Source organism: Polypterus senegalus, chromosome 12, assembly GCF_016835505.1.
Source record: "Polypterus senegalus isolate Bchr_013 chromosome 12, ASM1683550v1, whole genome shotgun sequence".
Lineage (NCBI taxonomy): Eukaryota > Metazoa > Chordata > Cladistia > Polypteriformes > Polypteridae > Polypterus > Polypterus senegalus.
In genome coordinates this window covers 28,361,321-28,384,249 of record NC_053165.1, presented here as the reverse complement: position 1 = coordinate 28,384,249, position 22,929 = coordinate 28,361,321, and the positions used below count along the sequence as shown (strand labels likewise).

At 40.1% G+C, this 22,929-nt stretch overlaps 1 protein-coding gene across 4 annotated transcripts in view; it reads left to right on the top strand.

Annotated features, from left to right (window-relative positions):
* Nucleotides 1–22,929, top strand: part of LOC120540415 (apoptosis-inducing factor 3) — a 173,423-nt gene that overhangs the window by 24,211 nt on the left and 126,283 nt on the right. For all 4 annotated transcript variants that reach the window (XM_039771151.1, XM_039771150.1, XM_039771149.1 and 1 more), the window contains exon 2: nt 18,435–18,514. The gene's annotated coding sequence lies outside the window, so the exon portion shown is untranslated. The remainder of the gene's footprint in view (nt 1–18,434; nt 18,515–22,929) is intronic.

The following is a 22,929-nucleotide window of genomic DNA, read 5'->3' as shown; positions in this document are numbered from 1 at the left end:
CACCGTCCTCCTCCACTGACAGACTGAGAAGATCGTTCCTCCTCCACACTATTCGACTCTTCAGTTCCACCCAGGGGGGTAAACGTTAACATTATACAAAGGTATTGTCTGTCTGTTATACCTTCATTGTTATCACTCTTTAATTTAATATTGTTCTTTATCAGTATGCTGCTGCCGGAGTATGTGAATTTCCCCTTGGGATTAATAAAGTATCTATCTATCTATCTATCTATCTATCTATCTATCTATCTATCTATCTATCTATCTATCTATCTATCTATCTATCTATCTATCTATCTATCTATCTAATCTGTACATTAGAACATTAGAACACTCTAGACGAGAACAGGCCATTCAGCCCAACAAAGCTCGACAGTCCTATCCACTTATTTCCTCCAAGAAAACATCAAGTCGAGTTTTGAAAGTCCCTAACGTCTTACTGTCTACCACACTACTTGGTAGCTTATTCCAAGTGTCTATCGTTCTTTGTGTAAAGAAAAACTTCCTAATGTTTGTGCGAAATTTACCCTTAACAAGTTTCCAACTGTGTCCCCGTGTTCTTGATGAACTCATTTTAAAATAACAGTCTCGATCCACTGTACTAATTCCCTTCATAATTTTAAACACTTCAATCATGTCACCTCTTAATCTTCTTTTGTTTAAACTGTAAAGGCTCAGCTCTTTTAATCTTTCCTCATAGTTCAACCCCTGTAGCCCTGAAATCAGCCTAGTCGCTTTTCTCTGGACCTTTTCTAGCACTGCTATGTCCTTTTTGTAGCCTGGAGACCAAAACTGCACACAGTACTCTAGATGAGACCTCACCAGTGCACTATAAAGGTTGAGCAGAACCTCCTGTGACTTGTACTCCACACATCGTGCTATATAACCTGACATTCTGTTCGCCTTCTTAATGGCTTCTGAACACTGTCGGGAAGTTGATAGCTTAGAGTCCACTATGACTCCTAAATCCTTCTCATAAGGTGTACTCTCGATTTGCTGACCCCCCATTGTGTATTCAATCCTAATATTTTTACTTCCTCTGTGTAATACTTTACATTTACTGACATTAAATTTCATTTGCCACAAATCTGCTCAAGCCTGTATGCTATCCAAGTCCTTCTGTAGTTATATAACGGATTCCAAATTATCTGTTAATCCACCTATCTTGGTATCATCTGCAAACTTAACCAGCTTGTTACTTATATTCTTATCTAAATCATTTATATATATTAAAAATACCAGCAGCCCTAGCACTGACCCCTGTGGATCACCACTCTTAACATCAGCCAATTCTAATGAGGTTCCTCGCACCATCACCCTCTGCTTCCTGTGGCTGAGCCAATTCTGCACCCATCTACAAACATCACCCTGAACTCCCACATCTTTTAACTTGATGCCCAACCTCTCATGTGGCACCTTATCAAATGCTTTCTGAAAGTCCAGATAAATAATATCATAAGCTCTGTAGGGTTTCTCCTGAACTGCTTATCATGGCCTTGTCCTTTCTGGCCCCCTAATCATCTCTAATTGGCTAACTGTCTCTCTCTCCTTCACCACATAACAGCTAATGTGTGGTGAGCATACTGGCACAATAATGGCTGCCGTCACATCATTCAGATGGGAGCTACACATTGGTGGTGGTTGAAGTGGCTCCTGTCTGTCTATGTGAAGCTCTTTGAGTAGTGAGACAAATGGACAATACTTTGGATCATCTCCTTTCTTCGTTTTGGCCCAGTTGTTTAATTCTAGGTATGGTATAATGAGAAGCGCAAATGAAAGTTTCATTTAGATGTATCACATTATATCAAGGTATAAAATGATTGTGTTTATTGGAATACTTCATTTACTTTGGTAAAACGTGATGCTGCTGGTTGAATTTATATGTTGTGGTTGGGTGGAGGAACAACAGTCTCAAAGTCAAAGAATTTTTGGGACCCCATTATTCGTCACTAGACAAACAAAAAGCTTTTTGTAAAGAACAGAATTCCCGCTGGGGGTTTTGCATAAACTAAGAAAAAAAAAATCGTTCACTTCTCAGGGAAAAGACAAGCCATTGTAAGACACCTTTTACAGGGAGGTCCAGTTTTAATGGGAGTTGGACCAGAAGGGATGAGATCAAGTGCCCATACTGGGCAGCTTCTGCCAACTGTGAGGGAAGAAGAAGGAAAAGATAAAGTTAGCGGTAGCTCCGTCTCTCTAGTCTCGGTGGGTTATTGCATTCCTTAAAGATCTTTTCTAGTGTTACCAACACATGTTTCCAGGCCATTATAGAATCTCTTTGTAGAATAAGCCATACTTGCTTTGCTTTACCCGGTGACATATGAAAGGCATGCAGGTATACGTGGGGGAAAATTGCTTTCATTTCATCCCTTTTCTGAAGGCATACAGCACTTTCTCTATGAGCTGTGAGGGTAGCAACACATTTATCCATGTCTGTACACCATGCCAATTGATGCACAGGTTGGTTGTTGATATGTAATATCTCTGAGCATGCTTTACAGTCATAGCTTAAGTAAATGTCAATGAATAAGTAGAGTATATTAATCTAAAATGGCATTATTGTATTGTCAAGAGCTGAAAGCAACACAGATGCTTGCTGTCACCAGTGATTTTCACGAGCAGACTAGTGAGGTGTCAGCATTTATCCTGAATGCTGCCGAGTCTCATTTTGACTGTTCGCTTCTCCTTCTAGCCCACCCCAGTAATGTTCACCGCTGTAAGCTGCTGTACTAATCTTTCTTTCATCAATGCTAGGTGTGATACAATTTCCCCGTCTTGTCATTTTCTGAGATAAAGTGAATTGCCCGAGTTGTATTCAAGGTTGCCTTGTGCCTTAGTCTTTGCACTTTCCATGTTCTTGTTCTACTTTATTGCTACCTAACTGCACTATGTTACAATTGTAATGACTTAATGTTGTGTGTAATGAGGGATAATGTTCTGAAGCTATTGATTTTACGAGCTTGATAAGTCATCTAACTCAGTAACTTGAAATCTTGCGTACCGTGTCACATTTCCTCTACACATTAACCTTTGCAGTCTCTCCAGACCATTCAAATGACAGGCCATTTACTCCCAAATTCATATTGGAGTTTTTTTTTCACAGTCATAAAAAAGACTTGTTTACTTTAAAAAGTTCCATAATTTGTTTTCAAGATTGAATGCTCTTTTTCGCAGATTTCAGCACTTTTAGATTTGCCTTTTTTTCCCCCAGATACGGGTACAGTATAACAAGAAGCAGGTTTGGTCAGTGTGACATCCAGTCCATTAAGGGGTCTGACAGTGAAGGGATGTGCTGTGTCCTCAAATGTATGTGTGATTCCTATTAAAAGCTGACTGTGTAGCTGTTATTTACTTGTGCATCATCATCATCATATCTTATCACCACACTGCTGTATTCAGGTAAGAGTGGAGTCATTAGCATCCTTAAGATCTTCATCTCTGCATGTAGGGCTTCGGGAACATTCATGGAGAATGTGTTCCATTGTTTGGGTGGGCTCACCACAGGGACATTTAGCGCTTGTTGTGAGGCTTGTCCCTTGTTTTGCCCTCCTTTGACCTAGTTCAGGTAAAGTGCGACCCAGTCATTCCTAGAGAGGGATGTTCCATTGGGTAGATGCTCTTGAGGCGTAGGTAGAGCTTCATTGGGAGAGCTATGGTCAGTCTCTCTCCGCCTCTCGAACCTACAGTATGTGTTATGGACTGCTTTGGATTGAGGGGTTCCCGACGAGAAGGTAGTCAGCAATTTACTTCCTGGTGGTGGTGGATTGGGTGTCTGGAGTCCATCAGTTGCTTGTAACTTTCTACTCTTGAACTAGTTTCTCGTTGTATATGGGGAGGTGCAATCCCAGCCAGCCTGTATAAAGCAGGAAGGCACGTTGTTCGCAGTGTGCCGGTGATGATTCGGCATGCACTATTTAGCTGAGGGTCAGTCTTGTTGGCATGGGTTGACCAAGCCCACACTGGTGCGCAATACTCTGCAGTTGAATAACAGGGTGCCATGGCCGTTGATCGCAGGGTCTTAGTGTCTGCTCCCCAAGATGTGTTTGCTAGTTTGCTAAGGAGATTATTCCTGTTGGATATCATCTTTTTAAGTTAAAGAATATGTTCTTTAAAAGAGAGCGTCTTGTCCAGGGTGATGCCTAAGTAAACAGGATATTTGGTGTTCTTCAATACTTCGTTGTTCTTTCTGATCTCTAGAGTTGTGTTTGCTTGTCTGTTGTTAAGATGGAAGGCACAGACCTGTGTCTTCAATGGGTTGGCATTAAGGAACCATTTAGTGTAATACTCTGAGACGGATGCTGAGAGCATTAGTAAGTCTCTTTTGGATATCTTGGAAAGAAACGGACTGGGGGGCTAAGCAGAGATCATCTGTGTAAATGAACCTCCTAATGTTGGTGAACACAGGCTGGTCGTTGGTATAGATATTAGACAGAATGGGAGCCAGCACTGAACCTTGAGGAAGTCAATTTTTCTGATTGTTCAAAGTTGTTATGAAGAAAGTGGTAATTTGTCCTGTGTATGAGACATTAACTTGTGCCGACAGTACCTTGTGTTCCACATGTATTTTTGTCTCTCTTGGGGTTCTGACATATGAAGATTCCATTTCTGACGTGCTCTAAAGTTAGGGTTAGGGATGTATTTGGAATTGAATGAATGCTAACACACTTTATGAGCCTTTTCAGTCTGACTTCCATACACACCACAGCAGTGAGACAGCTTTTCGGCATGTTGTTAATGATCTCTGGTTTACTGATGGTTGTTCTCTCAACATTCTTCTCTTCCTTGACTTAAGCGCAGCATTTGACACATTGCACTTGGCTACAAGGTTTTTTTTTTTCCTTCATAATTTCTTGTGTGCCAGATAGATTTTGTGAAGCTGACCACAGAAATAACTATAAAATTTTCCCATCACGAAAGGTTTTTGAGAAACGGTTAATTTTGTAAATAAATTATGAAGTTTTCAAATCAGGGTGTTTCACATAGTCATAGGTGCTCAGGTTTAGCTGCCTGGCAGTAGCTCATAGTTTTCATAGGTCAAAATCATTATATTTTACAGCCATAACTGCTATAATTCATACTAGAGACTCGCTTAGCTAAAATATTGCAAGAAAATCTGTCTGATCAGGTGTGCTTGGGCACCCGCCGGCATTCCCAAATGTGCCTTTAAGACTATGGCTTGTTTCCATGGCAACACAACCCTATATATATTGTGGAAGCCGCCCCGGACACAGACAGGTGGGCATTGATGGTTCACCAACCAACACACGGTTATTATACATATTTACTGTACAAAGTGACAGCACACCACACAGTACTCTCATACTATTCACCCATAAAGTCCAGGCCTGTTATCCAATGCCTCTCTCTTCAGAACTGCCTCCACTCCACTCCTCTCCTTCGATTTCTGTCCTTCTTCCACCCGACTCCAGCCATCGAATAGCGGGAGGTGGCCCCTTTTAAACCCACCTGGACGTGCTCCAGGTGCCTCCCAATGAGCTACAGCTGGCACCGTTATCTATTTACTTATTTTTTCAACTAAAGATGCAAAGGAATCCTGGATTTCAGCCTACAGCACAGGACATTCAACCATAGTGTGCTCTCTTTCTACCACAACAATGCACTATGCATCACTTTTTAAATGTATCAGTAACAGAGCTATTGTTGTGTTCTTTTGCATTGTGTCCCATAATGTAAGTCGTGTCTTCGGGTGGACACCATGGACTACTGAGTTCATTTCGGTTGGGTCGCAGTCCATTTATCTTTACACTTAAAGTTTTAAAGGTCACAAGTGTTAAAGGAACAGCACTTTATATATATATATATATATATATATATTATGGAGACTGGCCCAGACACAGCCAGGCGGACATGTTCATCTCACCCATAATCACGTTTATTTACAAATATAAGTTCACAAGTGTCCACAAAACCCCCAAAAGTCCCCAAAGTCCTGGCCACAACAATGCCTTTCTTCCACTTCAGGCCGCCTCCTTGCCTCCTCCAGCAAGCTCAGTCCTCTCCGCTCCCGACTCTCACCCTGAATGAAGGGAGGCGGCCCCTTTTATTATCACCTGGATGTGGTCCAAGTGGGTTCCGGCAATCACCCGCCGACACGCCCCTGTGTGGCGGAAGTGCCGGCTGCATCCCCGGAAGCACTCTGGGTGTCCCTGCTCTTTTTCCCCCAGCACTTCCTGGTGTGGCGGAAGTGCTGAAGTCCAGGGCTCCCAAGGCACGGGAACGCCCCCTGGTGGCGACCACGGGCCCCTACAGGGTGGAGCTTCCAAGCTCTGTGCCCATGGTCCCCAAAGCAACCAGGATGGCGGCCCCCATGTGATCCAGGGCACGCGTAGACCCTCCTCCGGTCCCTCAAGGCGTCCCGGCCGGGTCATTGCCCCTGGCATCCCTGACAATATATATATATATAGAGCAGCAGTTCTCAACCTTTCTAGTGCCACAACTCTTTAATACAATTTCCCATGCTGTGGCGACCCCAACCGTAAAATTATTTTCATTGCTACTTCATAGCTGTAATTTTGCTACTGTTATGAATCGTAATGTAAATATCTGATATGCAGGATGTATTTTCATTGTTACAAATTGAACATAATTAAAGCGTAGTGATTAATAACAAAAACAATATGTAATTATATATTGTGAAATATTTATTTCTAATTACAAATAAATGAAATTTTGTCTTTATGACTTGCGTTTATTTGTTTTTATTCATTGTGTATTGAACTGTATTCACCGTATTCATGTTGTATACTTGTGAAAATGTGAAAAGCATGGCCTAGCGTGGGCAACAGTCTTAATATCACAACAGTAAACTGCATTGCTACAAAATTGTTGCGACAGTACGCGTAAAAAGCAAATGTCAGTGCGAAGGTTGAGGCTGCTTCTTTCTCACTAGATCAGAAATTCTCGGGGCAGTCTTTGCAAGAGAACAACGAAGATCATCTTCTGCAACAAGTCTGCATCTTTTGATAGACTTTATAACCAACAAGCTGGAAAACCCTATTTCGCAAAGATATGTTGTTGGAAATGGAAGAAGAAGTGCTTAAATCCCCGTAACGTAACACCGTTCAATGTACAGTAATGTAAACAGTTAAAAATAATAAAGTTATGACAATTAAAACATTTGAAATTATTCTGATTCAATTGTCTGCAACATCTATCCTCGAATGACAATTATAGTAAAAAGCTAGTAACTACCAAAGGAAAAAAAATTGTACAATAACAAGTTTTACACATCAGAATACAGTAATCCCTCCTCGTTAGCGGGGGTTGCGTTCCAGAACCCCCCGCAAAAGATGAAATTCCGCAAAGTAAAATCCATATGTTCATATGGTTATTTTTATATATTTTAAGCCCTTATAAACTCTTCCACACTATTATACACATTTCCCGCACAGTTATACAGCATAAACTCTTTGTATTCTCTTAGATATTAGGTAAGATTTGTTGAAATTATGTATGTAAACACACTGTTTATATACAGTAAAGCCTAAATATTATTTTAAAGATATCAGGCATCTCCGATATCACATAAGTTACAGCCATTGTGACAGACAGGCCACCAGCAATAAATTCGTACAATGCAAGAAAAATTGTATACAGTAAAATGTGTGTACAACGACACTAAACGTACGTACATGTACTAAGTACTGTACATAGAAAATTAATTATTGTTACTCACCAACAATCACACGACAACTTGTCCGATAACGATGAGTTTAATATTACTGCACAACAAAGGAGAGCGTTACAGCTCTTCTACAGGAGCCACTTCAGGCGACTGTGTAGCACCGCCGTTGTTCTTCTTCTGGCAGTCTTCAATCCAAATCCCTAAAGCAGATTCCATCCAGACTACCACCTTATTACATCCACTTACAGCTTGTTTTGTGCTCTGATTAAAGGACACTGCGGCCGTAGATCTTATATTCTTTTCCTCCTTTTTAAATAAAAAGAATTGTGGACTCATTGATGCCGTAATGGCATCCTACAGCGGTGTAGCTGTTCCCTTCCTTCAACATATCCAAAACTTTTACCTTTTCGGCAATTGTTAGCATCTTCCGTTGGCACTTGGGCACGGCCCCTGAAGCAGAAGCAGAAGCAGATCGTTTTGGAGCCATAACGAAGGGCTTGACTATGCACAAAGATAAACACAAAAGAGCACAAAAGTTAACTCTTTACACAGCGAAACACGTTGATGCTGAATGAGCGAGACAAGACTTCCTGGTTAACGCAGCGGAATCGAATTCGGCTCTGTCGCTGAGCCAATCAGCACACAGGAACTTAACTGCGCGCTTTGATTGGGTAGCTTCTCAGCCTTCCGCCAATAGCGTCCCTTTGTATGAAATCAACTGGGCAAACCAACTGAGGAAGTATGTACCAGAAATAAAAAGACCAATTGTCTGCAGAAACATGCGAAGCAGCGAAAAATCTGCGTTATATATTTAGATATGTTTACATATAAAATCCGTGATAGAGTGAAGCTGCGAAAGTCGAAGCGTGATATAGCGAGGGATTACTGTAGACAAAACCCGTATTTCCAATGATCTTAGGCAACCCCTGGCAAATCGTCATTCAACCCCCAACGGGGTCGACCCAAAGGTTGAGAACAGCTGATATAGAGAGAGATTTTATTACAGCAATTTGCAATTCTGAATTACAGCCTCAAATAAAGATGGATTACTAGTAGGAAGCATTGCAAAGTTATGGTGGTAATGATTCAGTTACTCTGGGCTACTGTTCTACTAGTGGAAGGCTCATTTTTGTTGCTGTTGCAGTTTTTCACCTAAGTTATTTGTTACGTTTAACAATGTTTAAAATGATTCTAGTGTTGCTGTTGATTGTCGGTTTCTTTCATTTTGAAATATGCTTTACAGCTACAGTGTATGCGTATTTATATTAAATTTAGGACTAATCATTTTTACAGCACATTTTAAATGTTATGAACATTTTCATTATCATTTTCAAATCATGGTAACATCAGGTGAAAGCCTAGATGGGGTGCCTTCTTCCTGGAAAATATTTCTTCATCCCCACTTCCCTTCAACGATGGAAAATAAGGGGCCTCAGGACTCCTGCAAGTATTGAAGAAATGTATTTAAGAAAGACATTTCTGGTGCAGACCAAGCAAGCCACAGTATGTGCTTGCCTTGCAGTCACAGATGTGCTAACATTCTTTCTTTGGGCCATACTTTTGTGTACAGTAGGGTCCGCTCCAGCTCCCCAAGCACCCAACACAGAGAGGCTCTGGACAAGTCTCAGTAAGACAAGAGGATTTTTATTTGAGGCACACTCTTCCCCAAGTGTTTCCCACAGCACAAGTACAATAAGGACAGCAAGCACACAGCAACTCTTTGCCTTTTCTTTCCCTTCCTCTCTCACATTGCCTACTCTGCTTCTCCCAGCAAGCTTCGTCCTCCTTCCTCCCAACTCTAGCTTCCCAAGCAGTGGCAGGCAGCTCCTTTTATATTGTCCCACGAAAGCATTTCTGGTGTTCTGAAGGTTTTACCCATCTCTTCTGGGTAAGGCTGGAGACTCATAAAGTAGGGCTCCTCAGTCCCCACAGCACCCCCTGGAGGCACCCATAGAACCCAACAGGGCTGAGGCCAATAACTACAGTTCCAATGATGCCCTGTGTGAAACTATGGCACTGCTTCAACCCTCTGGGGCTGCCATCTAGCAGTCTGGGGGAGACAATGCCCCATAGATGCTGTCTCCCCCATTCTTCCACCTTGAAGGCATCCTGGTCAGATAAGGATGCCAGCTATTCCACACAATTTACAAGAGCATCTTTAGCAAATAGGTGTTAGTAAAAGAGGAGGAACCTAGCATGAAAAGAAAAGAAAAAAATTAGACAGACTTTAGCACCTTTAGTTAGGTAGAATGCCCAGTGGGGGCTGGGTGGTCTTTTGGCCTGGAACCCCTGCAGATTTTGTTTTTTCTCCAGCATATTTGCACTGGATTATTTTTTTATGCCCTCCCTGGAGTGGGCTTATCTTAATTGACTTAATAAACTTATCTTCAAATTAGGTTTCTGTTACTAGTATATCTCTGTTATGTAAGTGCATATTCTTTATTAAATATTTTTTATATATTAAGTATTTAATTATATATAATTATCTATTTTTAACTTGCTGTTTTTTTTTCTCATATAACTCTACTTTTATATTGTGTAAAGTACTTTGAGCTACATTTGTTATCTGAAAATATGCTATAGAAGTATATGTTGTTGTTGAATATGGAATAGTTTCTTGTTGATGAGGCTCGAGGTCAGTGGCTGCTTCCTACAGAAGTGTCTGTATACTTTAAAGCAGATAGCCTTTGTTATGTTGTGAGAACGGGACCCGGACACAGACAGACGGACATCTTTTGTTCACCCAACACACGTTTATTATGACCACCACTATATACAATATTTACAATAAAGTCAGTGCACGTCCCAGTGCCTCCAGCACCGATCCCCCAAAGTCCAGGCCTCACAGTCCTTTGTGCCTTTCTTCTGGCCGCCTCCAGTCCTCTCTCCAGCTCCGTCCTCTTCCACCCGACTTCCGCTCCCGAATGAAGGGAGGCGGCCCCTTTTATCACACCCCGGATGGGCTCCAGCTGCTTCCCGGCATTCCTCCGCAGACACGCCCCAGTGTGGCGGAAGTGCCAGCTGCACATCCGGAAGCCCTCTGGGTGTCCCCTGTTTTCTTCCCCCCACCACTTCCTGGTGTGGCGGAAGTGCTGGGCTCCAGGTTGCTTCAGGCACCGGGGCACCGCCTGGCGGTGGCCACGGGCCCCTACAGGGTTGGGCTTCCAAGCCCCTTACCCGAGGCCACCAACAAAACCAAGGTGGTCGCCCCCTCGTGGTTGGGAGGAGGCAACAGCCCTCCTCCGATCCGCTCGGGTGTCCCAGCTGGGCTCCATCCCCAGCCGCCTGTGACAGTTGGTAATTTTATGGCATCCTTTCCAGGATAAGTTGAACAGCTGCATCAGTAAGTAAGAACAATGTTAGCTTATTGAACACAGAAATCTTGTGAGCCTAAGAGTCTGCGATACTATCTATCTACTAAAGGGTTATCAAAAGAGTTTCTCCAGCACTTCTCATCGCATTGCCCCGTACTCACTCATGGACACCAAATGCAGTCAGTCTGAGTTTTCGCCCCATGAAGTCCATTTTGGTGATTTGTGAGACTGATCTCACTCATTTATTTGTGTTCCCAGTTATTTTTGTTGTGATGATGTTCAGTCACCATGGTGCCATTTTATATCATTGTCTGTTACCAGCACCATCTTTTTGCACTTCTTTATTATGGTAGTGCCCATGTCATTTAGTTGTTTTCCTGCCTATGGAAAAGTTATCTCAGATAAAGGAGCACTGGAGTCATTGGGTAGAAGGGTCCTTTCATCTGATTGGCTGGCCAGCACTGACTCAGCTGTGGAATGGCCAATAGGGTGGAGGTGGCTTGTTGGCCGAAGTCTCCTGGACTCTAAACTGTGTCTGGCTTATAGCAGTTTGTTTTTGATGTATTTGAACAAATCTGTGTCCTCATATGTGACAGTTTTTGTATTTAGTAAGTGGTATAATCTATTCTTGCATTTTCCTGCAGTTTCTACTACTTTATTGTATTTCTGATGTGGCATACATAGATTGGCCATCTACATCTGTGAAGAGGATTACCTGTTTCTTGTGTTCTGTTTTTCTTTCTTTTTGATTCTTATGGATTTTAATTAAAAACAGATAACATTCCATAGAGTGAAGTGAAAATTTAACAAATCAAAACTAAAACAAAAGTTGACCTCCACCCAAGAGAAAGAGAGAGGACTCAGCAAATGAAAAAACTCTATAAAAGGAGATAGAAGAGTATTCTTTTCCCGAAAATGGAAGCTAAAATGTTATTGATTAGATCCTGCCATATTTAAAAAAAAGTTTTGAACAGATCCTCTAAGTGAGAATTTGATTTTGTTCAAATTTCAAATAGTATAGAACATCGGTTTCCCACCGAGAGGAGTGTGGTGGGGTGGGATTCTTCCAGTTGAACGAGACAAGTCTACGTGCTAGTAGTGTAGTAAAGGTAATTACAGTTTGTCCTTCTCCACTTTAAGCTCATCTGGGAGTACACCAAACACAGCTATTAATGGATTAGGAGGGATTGTGACACCAACGCTGTCTGATAAGTATGCAAAGATTTTTGTCCAAATGTTGTTAATTTGGTGCATCCCCAGAACATGTGGCCCAGTGAAGCTGGAGCTCGATTGCAATGTCCACAGGTTGAATCTTGCCTTGGAAACATTTTGGACAATATTAAATGAGATAAATGTGCTTGATAAAAGATTTTAAGTAGAATGACTGAATGCTTTGCACACATAGAGCTCAAGTGTATTCTGTGCATGGCTGCCTTCCACTCATTTTCTGAAATATTAAGTGACAGATCCTTTCCCCAATGTACTTTAGGGTCTTTGAAAAGAAGAGTCTTTAAAATATCTCTCTATTATACAAAAAAATCTTGGAAGGAGATGAGATGTGATTTTCTCAGAGAGACACTTTCTTGTTCCGCAAGACGAGACTTTGAGCAACGAGATTTAACCATGCCCGTGGCTGGAAATAAAAGACAAAGTGTAGACGAAAAAGTTGAACGTCGTCAAGAATTCAAAAATGTTGGTGCGATACACATGAAGAGCAGGTTAGAGATAATGGAAGTACGAAAATTCAAAAGTCTTAAAAAAAGGATAGTAAAGATCACATTAGCGCAAACAAACGAAAATTATTACTCGGTGAAATAACGGAACAACAAAAGAGATCGAATGTATTGTTCAGATTTAAACTTTAAGTCAGAGACTTGTAGATCATCTAATTCACATTGTCATCAGGGAAAAGTAGTGTTTCTACCCAATGAAGAGGCATATCTTTGAGAATTAAAAGATTTGTTGTTTGCTGAAATTGAAATCCCGCAAGAGAAAATTTCAAGCCCAGAGAGATTTGGAAAAGTCCCGCCCACATCTAAAACATTTACAACCACACACACGGTTCAATCATTTCTCATTTATGTGAATGGTATTGTCAGACACAGTTTGTGTAGGGAGAAAGAAACAATATTTACTCACGGGCTGTTATATGGTGCGTTGTCGCAATGTAATTCCAAACACGGAATCAAAATTCAGTGCGATATTGACGAAAAAGGTAAAAGTGAAAACAGATTGAATATATGGACATAGGTGATATGACAGAAGTATGTAGATATTGTTTGGCTTTAAACTTTAAGTTGGAGACTTGTAGATCGTCAAACTCGTGTTGCCAATGAAGAGGCCTATCCGCGAGATTTGAAAGTGAAATCCACAAATACACAAGCGACAGAGATGTGAATTTGTTGACGCATAGAGCAAGCGGTTGGCAATTGGCAAGCAAAGCTAGCAGGGGGCAAAGCCCCCTAGTTTTTATAAAGTGTAGAGATGCTATCTGAGTCTTCAAGACTGATCATTAATTCTTCTGGAACAGAATAAGGTGAAAGGTGAGGAAAATTGGGCAGGTTCTTTTTAGCAAAGTTTCTAGCTTGAAAGTAGTGGATGAATTGTGTTGATGAGAAGTTGTATTTGAAGTGTAACTGTTTGTAGGATGCAAAGACATTATCTATGTACAAGTCTCTAAGTGTTTTAATACCAGACATTTTCCAGACATTGAATAATGTATATGTTTGAGAAGAACGAAAAATGTGATTGTTATGTAGAACTGCAACAGATGAAAGCTTTTCGTCTTAAAGTGCTTCCTGCGTTGGATTCACATTCAGATAGAATGAAGGGATAAGTAATTGAATTTTTAGTGTAATGACAGTACTTTGTATTTACTGGGGGGCAGAGCAGGGAATTTAAAGAAGTACTGCAACATTTTATTTATATTGCAGGCCAGGCTTCTTTATATTCTTCAATTTGTGTTGATGTTTAGGTCTTGATAGCTTGTATATTTGCCACCCAGTAATAAAACTGAATGTTGGGTAGTGCCATGCCACCTTCTGCTTTAGGTTGTTGTAGGGCCATCCTTTGAATGCGTGGAGATTTTGAATTCCAAATAAATTAGATTATGATTGAATCTAATTTCTTAAAAAATTATTTGTTGATGTATATGGGGATGCTTTGAAATAAGAAGGGCAACTTGGGAAGGATATTCATCTTAACAATGCTGATTCTCCCTGCTAATATAAGGTGGAGGGTAGTCTTGTTTAATTTTTTCCATGCAGACAGCATAATTTTGTTCTGTTTTGTGTATTATATTGTATTTACCCTATTTGTAATTGCCCAATTAGGGGGTCTCTCTCTCTCTGAATAGCCTTTCCCAAGATTTTGTCCACATTTTTCCCCTACAAAGTTTTTTTTTTTTAGGATGAGACATTTTGGGTAACTGTCCCACCCTGTTATTGTGTTATTTAAGAACTGTGGACAATACCTTTTTGTGTAGTGCCCATCTTTTATGGACAGCGAGTCATGATTCATATGTCCACAAGAACGGTGGGTCATGGGGCACTTCACAATGTATATCTCTTTTTTGGTCATCTGTTTGATTCAGAAGTTCAACACTAATAACAGAATGGTTTTCTTTCAAAAAGGCATATTGTTTGAAAATAAATGAAAAAAGTAAATTAACGTAGCAAAACTTATAGACTTTATTCCCCAGACTGTGAATGGATAGATCCATCAGGGTGCTCCCTCAAAAAGTTTAACTGTTGAATTCTGTAAGTTCACCACTAGGGAACAGTACTGAGGTGATGCATACTCTTGTTTTCAAATAGCTTTGCCTTTAATGTATCCCTAAACATTCATGACAATCTGTTTACATGCATGGAAAAAAATAATGTGTCGCATAGCATGATTTCGTGGAGCTGGAAAATGTAGGTTATACTCTGACCAAGACCAAGATGAATATACATACTGTAACCACCAGAGGACACCCTTGAACCCAAACCTTAGACACAGTAATGTACAGCACACTTTTAGAGTAAAATAAAATATATTTATCCACAACACTGTCAATACAATAATTATCCTTTCCACAATAACAATAAATCAAACCAGATCTTCCTCTTTCCATCCTCCAGCTGAGTGTTGCCTGCTGCCTCCCGACTCTGACTCCCCTAGGTGTAGCAGTCTGCTGTCTCTTAAACTCAACCTGAAAACTGCTTCCAGCTTCCTGTCTCAATCCTTTGAAGATTTCTGGGCAGTTCTCTTCAGGCAGGTTCCCAAAGACCCTGACAAGGCTGCGTCTCTGGACTCCATCTCCCATGCTACCCTGTGGGTGTCCTAAAGTGATCCAACACTGAGGACCACTGCCACCTGTTGTATGGGGAAATGAGCTTCTCCTGGTGGCCTCTTACGCCTGCTCCTTTCATTATTGATTCATACCCGTCCAGGATGCCTATTCGTCCTTCGTGGCACCTACAGTATGAAATTTAATGCAAAATCAGTAAAGCTATTCTCAGGTGAAGCCCAGAAATACAGAAAGACAGACAATCATTCTTAGCCTTATTTACACAGATGTGTATTTTCATAAAATTCTTTCTGTTTCTAAATATTTTTAGTTTACTTTCTTTTTGTTTTGTGTAATTCTTTATTAATTGTTTTGTATTTTATGTTATTTCTATTAAATATTGTTCTTGTCAGCTCCCTGACATAGTAGCTATGGGGATCGCCTCAGCCTTTTATAGAAGATGTGAGAAGCCTCAGCCCAGTGTTGAGCTGTTCTGCACTTACTGTTTCGCTCATTTTGGATTTCTGTTTTTGTAGATGCTTGTCCTTTGTCTAGTTTTTCAAATTTGACTGTTAGTACAAAACTTGAAGAGTGAAGGCTCTTTAATTCAAGGTTCATTTTTTAAAAGGCACATGAAACTCCAAGGGGACCAGCCTGAACATCCTCCAAAACCTGCTATTTTAATCTACATCCACCACACATGCTGGAATAATGAATTGTGGGAAACTATGAAGATTATGGATCTGTTCCAAGAGATTAGACAGTTCTGGATCTCAAAACGAATAATGGTTTACTTTAGTGCAGTAAAGTTTGCAATCCCAGATTCATTATCCAGATTAACGTGTATTCACAGCAAAATTTACAATCCCTTCTGAGTTGAGAACTGAGCAACTGACCAACCACAAACTGCAAGCCTAAAAATGGGGGGAGCAACCTTCATGGCAGCTGAGCAAGAGGTGATGATGGCAGTTTGTGTAAAGATTATTGGCATATCCTCTAAAACATGAAGAATAGAGCAGCAGCTAAAGAAAATGGTGGAACATCACTGAATGAATGCGTAAAACAGTTAGTCAGTGAAATTTGGGTAAATGTTGTGCGTTAAATGGTTGTACTGTGAAATGTTACATGCCTTCAGGTAAGCACTGTATTCCATTATTGCAATATTAATGATATCAGAAATGTGTAAGACAAATGACGCTAAGTTTAAAAATATACACAGAGTAATTTTGTCATTATTGTCAGAGAGGTCAAACATTATTCTGCCTGCACTTAAGTCTGTATTGCCCTGTAATTACATGCCAAAAGTCACCAAAAGTTAATCATTTTAATGTAGAAATCAGCAACTGAAAACTCATAGTGCCCACTCTTAGAATGGTAACTTATGTTAATCAAACTTGAGCCCTGCGTTATTTGGCCTCAGTGTTTGTAATTATGTACGTGGCATCTTGCATTATCATGGGCTTCATTCGTAAAAGCCATCAGTCAGCCAGAGGAACAATACAATGCTGAAGTCATAGTGTTGTCTTATTCCATTACAAAATCAAATTTCAAAACTGCAGTAATAACCATATTGATATAAGTATCTGCTGAAGAGGAGGTGAAGAACGGATGAAGTTGGGCAGCTTGTTCCACCAGCCTGTCGGCTGTCAGTCATTATTGCTCAGAAATGCTGCAGTTGTTTAAATATGATGGCCCTACCTGCGACTTTGTTGAAATCCTTTTTGATGGTGACTGTTTATGTTTGTCTTGGGAAAACAGCCTGATTGTGTGTGCGTGCACGTGAAGACAGCACTTCAAAGTTAGGCACACTTTTGCCAATTTGTGTGCCATCTCCATTGTTGTGATGAAAACTACCCATTGCAAAACAGTAAGGTTTTTGTTGATGTCAGCTCAAAGCCATGATGTGTAACATTTAACATGTTATGTCTTAGAGGTTTGTGCAGATTTATTACACCCTCGGGTATAGAGTGATAATAATGTTCAGGTAGACACTTCTCTAAGCATGTCAGAATGTCTATCTATCTATCTATCTATCTATCTATCTATCTATCTATTAGGTGTAAATGTTTAGGTGTGTATGCCCTGGAGTGACAACAGCACAAGGTATACATAACCACACACATGTACGTGCAGTCCACCTTTGGGATATCAGGATGGCTGGACAATGTTTTTGAAAATGCTAATAAGTAAAACTAGCGGGTAAAGTCAATACATCTAAATTAAAACAAGTAAAAACCATTGGCAGGGAAATGTGGGGTGTCATGAAATGTAGTTGATCCAAGGCTATGCTGGAATGAGGAAGCCGTATCCAACTCTGGTTATCACAAGGTCAGACCACAAGGCACAATCCCATCAGGCCAGTTTTCGTTGACTATTGCAAAACTAGAGCACAGGTGGCTTGCACAGTTGACTCTTTTTTAATTTGTTAGTGAGCAAAGGCACATGAGTTTAGCTTTAAATGTTTTCTTGCCATTTGTTTCCTGGCCTGGTAATTACAGTATCTCCATAAGGTCAGTTCTGCCCTCAGGTGTGGTCCTTCAGGTCCTGATTGGTGCCTGGCTGGCCCACAGCCCCCTCCACTGCACATGTTAACTTTCAGAAGCCACTTTTTTTTCTTATCTAAACTCAGTTATTTCAGATCCAGCACTTTGCTGGTTGGTCTCTTTTCATCTCCTTTATTCTCCCGTTTGAGGATCAGCTCTGAGGTAGATGTCTGTGTGTTGTGATGCTTTGATGTTTGCTTGTGTTGATTCTGGATAAGGTGGTGGGATGGGTACTGTGTGAAGATGGAGAGTGTGGAATTTCATCTTTTAATAATAATACACCAAATTAATGGTTATTTTATATTCTTGTAGTTGCACTGTATGTGGTAAAAATTTTGCTAGCACCAATGTATCATTGTACAAATCAGTCTGCACTTGTCATGTATCACTGACAGCTTTTATTTATTGAATATTAGTTAATGAATCCACTCAAAATCACTAGTTACAGATGATCTTGACACTTGTTTCAAGCAGCAAAACAAGTTTGTAAAGTCGTATGTGTATAGTATTCTCAGTTGATAGAATGCTGGCATGTGAAGTTAGTGCTGTCCTGGATGTGTGCCCACGCAGTGCTGCTGGATCTGAGAGGTTGTATGTTATATCACTGATACATGTTGATTACTTCCACAAGCACTTTTTCTGATCTAACGTTTGTAATTTAGGTCTGTTAAAGAGTTGGAAAAAAGAAGAAAGAGAAGAACTCAAGTGCAAGATGTGATGAAGGATCATGGGCACCTACAAGGTATTTCAAATGTTTGGACACATTTTAGAGCACTCATTGATTAGTCTCTCTTTAACTAAGGGTTCATGTGACGTGCCTACAATAAGGATGGCTTTGTCTGCTGAGGTACCACAGATGGACAGTAATATGTCTGTCTCATTGATGTGATTATAGTATTTGTGGTGAGCAAAAAAATGAAATTGTGACAAAATATTGGGTGAGATGTTATGATGTAATATTTACTACTTGTTGCAGTAAAACCTTATGTGATCGATTAGTTTTAGTTGTTTCATTGTCCATGGGCAGAGTTTTAAGTTCAATGCAAAATAGTGTCTTCTTAAGAAAAAGAAGGCCTGTCAGGAAGTTAAATACTCCATCTCCATCGACGTTTGGTTGCTCTCATACTCAAACCGTGTCGGCACTTGTATCTTTGTTTTCCAAAAAAAACTTCAAACGTGCAATCATTTTTACAATAAAGTTTTATTTGTATCGGTCTGATTAATTTCATAACGGACCTCACATTTTGAAGCTCTTGAGAGAAGGTAGCTGATGTTGTCAGTTGGATAATGGTTAAAAGACATTTCCAGGGCCCTCAATTGTATGGTGGGGTGCATAGGTCTGGAATTTTCTCCAGCCTCTGGAGTTTTTTTTGTTTTTTCTGTCCACCCTGGCCATCGAACCTTACTTATTCTATGTTAATTAATGTTGACTTATGTTTATTTTTTATTGTGTCTTCTATTTTTTTATTCTTCAATTTGTAAAGCACTTTGAGCTACATTTTTTTGTATGAAAATGTGCTATATAAATAAATGTTGTTGTTGTTTGGGTCTTTCAACATCAGATACACTCTCTCCGGCAACCCAGCCAAGGTCGATCATGTCCCAGGTAAATACTACGTCTTCAACACTTTATAATAAAAACATGTGGGGAAAGTGGAACCAAGTTAGCAGCCCCATTACTGGCTACCAATTTATAGGCGGATATTTTAACTTAGCTAGTAAAAGGAGCAAACAAGTGCTGAGTAGTGTTGATTGACAAAATTTACTAAAGTGTTTTTCACAGAGAATTTACCGGGTTTGCCAGATGGTATGTCACTACCCAATCTGTGCTACTTGACCGACCTGCATTATGCATGTGCAGAACATTTATATATATATATACTAGCAGAATACCCGCGCTTCGCAGCGGAGAAGTAGTGTGTTAAAGAAGGTACGAAAAAGAAAAGGAAAAATTTTAAAAATAATGTAACATGATTGTTAATGTAATTGTTTTGTCACTGTTATGAGTGTAAGCTGTGATATATATATATAGCAAAATACCAGCTTACTTGCGATGTCATGTGTTAAAGAAGTTATGAAAAAGAAAAGGAAATATTTTAAATATAATGTAACATGATTGTCAAAGTAATTGTTTTGTGTATTTGGTGGCAGCGTCACAAAGTTATTTTTGTCTAGCTGCATCAGAAAATGTACCACGACGTCTGACATGCCTCCTTTTTACTGTTTTCTCACAGCTTGGATTGCTGCTGTCATATATATACACACACACACACACATACATACATACATACACATACATACATACATATATATATATATATATATATATATATATATATATATACACATACATATCTTCATATCTACATATCTATATACATATCTACATATACACATATATATATATACATACCTATCTACATCATATATACACACACATACATACATACACACACACAAATTATATATATGTATGTATGTGTGTGTGTGTGTGTGTGTATATATATATATATATATAATGTAGATAGGGGTGTGTGTGTGTATATATATATACATATATATACACATACATATACTTGTGTGTATGTTTGTATGTGTCTATATGTGTGTGTATAGCTTTGGTCACTGAGTGCAAGGGAAAAATAATAAAATATAGTGTATAAGTTATTAAACAGTAAAACATTAACGTTTCAAGAAGTACAGGTACATTGAGCACTACTGGAGTGGTTGTGGGTAAACTACATTTTAAAGACTGTGTAACACAACAGGTAAGTAACTAACAGCAGCTAAAATGTATATGGATCATCTCTCGGTAGTAGATCCCTTTTGAAAGCTACGACGGCTGTGGTATAGAAATTACATTTTCTATGCGAACGTTCAAATTTGTGCCTCTGGTAATGTGCCTTACCGGCATTTAAAGAAAATTAGTTTTGTGTCCTCTGCAGTGTTAAGAGAGAAAGGCTTTGGTTTGGCATAAAAGGAAAAAGGTGTAAAGAAAGGAAAGTTGCCTTTTCTTTTATATAGTAGAGAGATGTGTTCGCTGGCGTTATGATCACCTTTTGGGGACAGTCGCGTGGGTCTTGTGTAGACTGGTGAGACGTCCCGCCATTAATCGGCTGTGATGGCACTGTCAGTCCTCCACTCATGTGCGTGTCTTCATAATCCGAGCTGAGGACCTCATAATCGTATCGTGCAAAAGAAAGTGTGAATCGCCTTAATATTATTTTGCCGTGGTGTAGAAAAGGGGTCCCGTGTTTGCACTTGTCTGGGCTATAGCGCGGGGAGGATGAAAAAATTAAAAGTGCTCACTTTGACTTAAAGCAGAAGCGCAGTCAGCGTCTCAAAGGCCGGCACAGCTATGCACGCGCTGGCTGCTCGACTTTTGCTGGGCAGGAGACCCCTTTTGTACACACGTTCATGATATCAAAAGTCTCAGCGCTCTTTGGAGGTCATTCATATATATATATATAGCAAAATACCCGCGCCTCGCAGCGGAGAAGTAGTGTGTTAAAGAAGTAATGAAAAAGAAAAGGAAACATTTTAATAATAACGTAACATGATTGACATTGTCATGAGTGTTGCTGTCATATATATGCCTGCCTAAATAAGTCACCCTCGCTTTGCTCTTACTTTATTTACCGTTCATTTAATCATGGCTAATGGCGGAAAAATTATAAAATGGAAGGAGGATGGCTTTACCAAAACAATTATTGATGGCGAATCGATTATTCATAAAGCTTGAATTGGTGATCTGTTTTTCTGTGTTAACCTCATATTTTTCATACTTCTTCTCAAACTAAGGTGGTGCGAGGGTAAAATGAATCGGGAGCGCTGATCAATGTAATCGGTGTACCAGGAAATCATGCATTGACAAAAGCTCCCCTTTGCTTGTAATGCAAAGTGTGATTAAATGCATTATTTTTTAAGCGCGTTATGGAGCACATGCATCGAAGCTTCTCAGCTGTGCTTGTGCTAAGAAAAGGAAAGATTTTAAAAATAGCGTAACACGATTGTCAATGTGACCTTTTGTAAGTAGTGCCTGGAGGATTCAGTGTGGAGAAACTCTAGAGAGCGTGTGTATTAACTTGTGGATTTTTCTGTGAGTATTTGGTGGCAGTGTGACTAAGTTGCTTCGGAAGACGGCGTTAGCTGCAGAGCTCAGCTCAGAGTGAAATGGGATGAATGGGGGGAGATGATGGCGTGACTCCCCCACCCGCCTTAACTGTCAATCCCCACAAACACAGTCTCTCGGAATTTGCATAAGCACACCCCTTCACCTACAATTTTAACTTAGTTACAAAGTGATCAAAACTCTCGTTTATATCCTACGTCCTCTCATTAAACTTGTATCCCGCATTACCTGTGGGCATGTGAAACGCCAGCGTAGCCTGTCTATGAACTTAATTTAAAGTTTAGGTTTACACCTTGCTTTCTTTCGAGGTAGCAGCACTCATGAATATGGTAGTATATGTCACTCGCTTCGCTTCTTATTGTTTAGCTGCCTTCTCAATTATATAATGCATGTTTTCTTAAGCGCTTTTTGGAGGTCTTCCTGGTTTTCTACGCACTGCGTTGACAGTCAGTTCACGTGATTACGTGGGAGGCGTGATGATGTCACACGAAACTTCGCCCCCCCACGTCATTGCAGCTCAACTCCATTACAGTTAATGGAGAAAATACCTTCCAGTTATGACCATTAGGCATAGAATTTCGAAATGAAACCTGCCCAACTTTTGTAAGTAAGCTGTAAGGAATGAGCCTGCCAAATTTCAGCCTTCTACCTACACGGGAAGTTGGAGAATTAGTGATGAGAGTCAGTCAGTGAGTGAGTGAGTGAGTGAGTGAGTGAGTGAGTGAGTGAGGGCTTTGCCTTTTATTAGTATATATATACTAGCAAAATACCCGCGCTTCGCAGCGGTGAAGTACTGCATTCAAATTTTTATTAAGAAGAAAATTAAACCTTTTTAAACTGTGGGACAATATGCCAATAATTATTTGTTAAGGATCTCTTTGTATACCATGTTGTCAGTTCGGCCCTCCGGTTGTAACATGACCAAGCTGTGCGCTGAGCTTACTCTTGAGCATGTAACTTACAGTTGGCCATGTGAACAGTAATCTTGTCTCAAATCTCACAGCTTGGATTGCTGCTGTCATAAT